The following is a 5,782-nucleotide window of genomic DNA, read 5'->3' as shown; positions in this document are numbered from 1 at the left end:
GGCCCTCAGGAGGGCGGAAGGAGCGTCCGCGCATGCGTTCAGAGCACTGGTTGTTGTGTTTTTTTAACCCCCCCAAGGGGATAGAGGGAGGAGCAATAAAAGCAGGGATTCGCGACGACTTCGTGGGGGGCGGAGGAGACTCCTTAGCTTCTCTCGTTTCGCGGATTGAGCGGAGTGGGAATTGTTGGTGGTGGGAAATTGGTGGTGGTGGGAAATCAAACTCGCGGGACCCCCTGGCCGGAGAGAAAGAACGAGAGTGGCGTTGACAGGCCCGCTTGCTCCGCAAATGGCGGCCGTCCAATAACACCGGAAGTGACGTTTGCGCGAGCGTGCCTCCTTATGCCTCCAACTCTAGGGTGTTCTTCGGCCTCGGCCGGGTCCGCGCCTGCGCAGAATGCACGCTTGCCTCTCCTGCCCTCCTTTGCAGGGTTGCTGCAATTCATCAGTGCTGCAACTGCGGTGGGAGCCGCCGGGCTCCTACCTTCGCTTATCCCCCGGTTTTGCACCGCCTCTGGGCATGTGCAGAAAGCCTCGGGCTCCATTCTTCCTCCAAGACCTTTCAGGCTGTCGTATTCCACCCTCCCTGCTTGCAAATAAGTAATGCATTTTATATAATATGCTTCTTATCAAACCCAGGGCAACCTGTGCAGGACAGTTGTGCACCGATCTGACCGCGGTGAGACGGAGAAGCGCGTGCAATTCTTACTGCAAGTTGCAGACTTACAGGGGGTGGACAAAAAAATGGAAACACGTCATGACTGCTTTTGAAAGAGAAGGGAAAACGTCCTCAGCCAAGCACAGATCTGGTCGAAAGTCGAAATTGTCTGAGAGAGACCGTCGGACTCTAAAGCGAATTGTTAGAGCGGATCGCTAGACCGCAGCTCCTAAAATCACTGCAGAGCTCAATAGACACCTACAGAACCCAGTTTCCAGAAAAACTGTTCGAAGGGAGCTTCACAAATCTGATGATTTGATGATTTTTCAAGGTGTTTCCATTTTTGTGTGCAGCCCCTGTAGTTCATTACTCCATGGTTACGCAGTTTCCCTTTAACTGCAATTCCGTACTTTGCTGGTGATTGACAGCCAATAAATGCAATTGCAGTCTTTATTACAAGTGCAAAAACAATAATTTAATGCGTGCTTGCCCAGCCTAAATAAAATTCTTTATGGGCCAAGCGTGATTGGATACCCAAGCTCTCTGTATATACAAGCAACAAGTGATAAATGATTGTCATAAAATACATCATAAATCATAAGATACAATACTTAGTGATAGGCTGCTAAACAAACAATCGATATAAATCATACTAAGATAAATCCTTCCGCTCTCCTTTCATTCTCCTTTCTGTAGATGAGAATATTGATACTCTATAGTATCTATAGAATATAGATACTATAGATAATCTATAGAATATTCTAAAGTTCTGCCACCTTAGAATGCAAACTCTTGAGAAAGAGTGAATCGCCTTAAAATCTGAGAATTAATCTAAAGTACTCCGATTTTTTGAGACATGCCTTCATCTGGAAGTGTTAGATGCAGATCTGACATTATTATTATTATTTGATTGATTTTAGACCACATAGAAACATAGAAGACTGATGGCAGAAAAAGACCTCATGATCCATCTAGTCTGCCCTTATACTATTTTCTGTATTTTATCTTAGGATGAATATATGTTTATCCCAGGCATGTTTAAATTCAGTTACTGTGGATTTATCTACCACGTCTGCTGGAAGTTTGTTCCAAGGATCTACTACTCTTTCAGTAAAATAATATTTTCTCATGTTGCTTTCGATCTTTCCCCCAACTAACTTCAGATTGTGTCCCCTTGTTCTTGTGTTCACTTTCCTATTAAAAACACTTCCCTCCTGGACCTTATTTAACCCTTTAACATATTTAAATGTTTCGCTCATGTCCCCCTTTTCCCTTCTGTCCTCCAGACTATACAGATGGAGTCCATGAAGTCTTTCCTGATACGTTTTATGCTTAAGACCTTCCACCATTCTTGTAGCCCGTCTTTGGACCCGTTCAATTTGATCCATATCTTTTTGTAGGTGATTGTAGGTACATTTGAAAAGTGCAAAATGGCCTGGAGGCCCCCAAAATCTATTACTGTCCTCTGATGATGGGATTTCTGTAGTTTATTTCATGTTTATTTCAAAGTTCAGAACTTCCTTTGGACAAAATGAATAAATGTTAGCTGAAGACACTGGCCTCTCTCTGTGGACTGAATAGCCCACATTTCTCTAGGAAAAGAAACATCTTACAAGAGTTGAATCCTGTACTCATTGCTAGATCAAGTTCTGAGTCTTTTTTTTTTAAATGTGCAAATCAGTTTTCTTTCTTTAAATAGGTTTGCTTGTGTCCACTAGGGAGCAGCCTTTGATTAAAATAGGAAAGTGCTTTTTGAAAAAGGAAACTTCCTAGCCAACTTTTCAGTTTTCTTCCTCCCAAAGCTGATCCACTTTTCAGTTTTCTTATCCACAGCCCGTAATGAAGTATGGGTCAATTTACAGACCCGTATTTTTCACTATCGCTCTGCGTAAACTCTTCCCTGCATTTGGAAAGCTAGCTTCTCAAGAAGAAATGAAGTCTGCAAAAATCTTTCCTACATTTCTCCTTTAGGGATATCGATATTTCCATGCAAAGAAAACATATTCCCACTTTGGGACGGTGGGAACATTTTGGAAGAGCTCATGGTGTAGATGCACCATTGGTTTAAAAAAAGGAAGGAAAGAAAGATGGAAAATTATTCAGGGCTTGGAATCCGTAAACCTCCGAAATATCTTGTTTTGCCAAAGTGGTAGCGAAAGAAGAATGACGGCGGACGATGTCATCTGTTCAGGATGGATAACTTATTTATGGCTTTCCTCCTGACAATATTTGCGAAACTTGGCAACCTGCAACCGATGGAGTCCAGCTGCAAGTCCAGCTGGGATCCAGATGTTTTGAAACATCTGTACATCTGTTGCTTTAGAATTGGGCTTCCATGCCAAGGGGGAGAAAATCAGAAGTGAAAATTAACTGTTGTGCTTCCCACCCTTTGGGGCAAATCCATCAAGAATTCTGGAAAGAAGGACATTTATGGTTAAATAAGTTCTCTTACGAATATGTAGGTTTACTTCGCTCTATAATTTAGGCTTAGGACCAGATTATCTTGGGACCATCTTCTGCCTAATGTATCCCAGTGGCCAGTTAGGTCCCACAGAGTCGGCCTTCTCCAGGTCCCGTCGGCTGGTAGGGCCTAGGGGAAGAGCCTTCTCTGTGGCGGCCCCAACCCTCTGGAACGAACTCCCTCCGGAGATACATACTGCCCCCCTCCCTCTTGGTCTTTTGTAAAGCTTTAAAAATCTACCTCTGTCGGCGGGCATAGAGGCCGTGAGTGATGAGACTGTTACTAGATATGATTGGATTGGATGAATGAATGTGTGTGAGTGTATATGGGATATTTTAAAATGTGTTTTTTTTAGTAAATTTTTATAGTTATTTAGATTTCTTGTACATTGTTATATTTAATGTTGTACGCCACCCCGAGTCATCTCCAGAAGGGCGGCATAGAAATTTAATTAATACATAAATAAATAAATTAATACATAAAATAATTTGCAAATTGGAAACTCGGTCTTATTCCTGCTAGGAGACAAATGAAAATTTCCTTACTGGGGCAGGGGAACAGGAAGACAGGGGTGTCCATGTTACAGCAGGGGACACTTGAAACCAACTCAGGAACCGTCTGAATTTCAGGATGGAGCGTTAAAAAAATATTAATTTATCCCGGAGCCAGGTGGGCATAGCATAGCTCTCTTTGTCCTTCTGTTTCACTTGGCAACCCACTTCCTTCTTGCGCGAAATGGCAGAGGAACCCCGTCCAAATCACACCTTGGCAAGGGGGAAAATAATGGAATTCTCCGAGTTTAAGCTGCTAAAAAAAACAGCGCTCCAAGGTTCAATGTGTTCTTCCAAAATGCTCTCCCCCCAACTTTTCTTGAGCGAGAAAAGTTATGAAGTTATTTTTCACACCTCATCAAATGGCCTTTAAATTCCTTTAGCTCCTCTTTCCCCTACAGGGGCTTGGAGTCCTTGGTTCCGGGGCTTAAATTTGGGTAGAGGGGCTTCCTTGAATGACCGTCTCATCCTTCTTCAGGGTTTTTGGACCTCTGGTTGAATATTGAGTTGCTTAAAGCAAAGAAGTTGACCATTTTTAAAAAGAAAATACTTCCTGTTCTCATGGCAATGGTAAGGATGAACTGGTTGGTTGAATTGCCCAATGGCTTTGCAGAAGCAGGAAATACCCTTGCCCAAATCACCTTGGCCCAGTGAGAATTCTTTGAGGTTAGGTTATAAAATGACTGCAGGAAAACAGCCGAGCTAAGAGATCATTAAGAACCCCGCAATAATAGATTTATCTCCTCCTCCTCCTCCTCCTCCTCTTCTTCTTCTTCCTCTTCCCCTCCTCCTCCTCCTTCTAATTCTTCTTCATCTTCTTCTTCTTCTTTTCCTTCTCCTCCTCCACCTCCCCTCTTCTTCCTCTCCTTCTTCTCCTTCCTCCTCCTTCTTCAAATTCTTCTTCATCTTCATCTTCTCCTTCTAATTCTTCTTCTTCTTCTTCTTCTTCTTCTCCTCCTCCTCCTCCTCCTCCTTCTCCTTCTCACTCCTCTTCTTCATCCTCCTCCACCTCCCCTCTTCTTCCTCTCTTTCCTCTTCCTTTTCTTCTTCCTCCTCTTCCTCCTCTTCCCTCCAAATTCCTTACTCTTCTAGCTACTCTTCTTGCACTGATGGAGCTGTCTAACTGGTTCATAAAACAACTGGAATCTCAGAGAGCACCAAGGATGTCACTCTTCCCCCTCCTCCTCTACCTCCAAAATTGGTAAGGCTACCTGAAAATTCAAAGTGGGGGTTGAGAGGGCGGAACTGTCTTTCATTTCTGTGCTTGCCTGAAATATTATTTTCATCCTGCCATTCTGCTACTGTACGTCCCCTATGTGTCAGAGGAAGAAGGGTGGCATTTTAGATCTCATTTCAGAAGGGAAATTGTATCCCCAGCAACATTTTGCCTGCGAGAGCTGTGATCTCCCTACTATAAATGATTAGGTATTTTCAATATGTGCAGAGAAACTTAAAAGAGTAGCTTGTTTCGCTCACATTTTTGGAAGCTTCGGAGTGACCCCTTGTGGTGAGAAGCAATGGCTGGACAGTTGAGTTTCCCAAATAAAAATTGAGAATATTCAGAGGGAGCTGTACCTGGAGGGTTGCTGGTGCCACACTTCTTTCTGCCCCTTCCTTGTGATGGAAGAGACCTTGGAGGTCCTCTAGTCTAACCCCCTGACATTGACAGGAATCCTTACATCATCCTGAACCAAGAGATATCCAATCCCTTCTTTGAAACCTTCAGTGTTGGAGCACCCACAACTTCTGGTGGCAAGTCATTCCACTGGTCGATTGTTTTCACTCTCAGGAAATTTCTCTTTAGTTCTAGCTTGGTTCTCTCCTTGATTCATTTCCATCTGTTGCTTCTTGCTTGTCTTCAGGTGCTTTGGAAAATAGGTTGACTCGCTCATCTTCATAACAGCCCTTCAAGTATTGGAAGAGAGCTATCAGGTCAATCCAACCTGAAATCCAACCGATAGTGGAAATTTTGAGTAGTTCAGAGGACCAGCAAGTACCACCTCTGGCTGGCCCCCAAGTGGGATGAGAATGAAGGTTTTGCAGTATCCTTCCTCCAGGAGTGGGGAAAGAATGGGGATTTTGCAGTATCCTTCCCCTGGAGTGGGGTGAGAATGG

This window comes from Erythrolamprus reginae, chromosome 9, assembly GCF_031021105.1.
Source record: "Erythrolamprus reginae isolate rEryReg1 chromosome 9, rEryReg1.hap1, whole genome shotgun sequence".
In the NCBI taxonomy this organism is placed as follows: domain Eukaryota; kingdom Metazoa; phylum Chordata; class Lepidosauria; order Squamata; family Dipsadidae; genus Erythrolamprus; species Erythrolamprus reginae.
The sequence above is the reverse complement of the archived record's forward strand: the minus strand, read 5'-3'. Positions refer to the sequence as shown.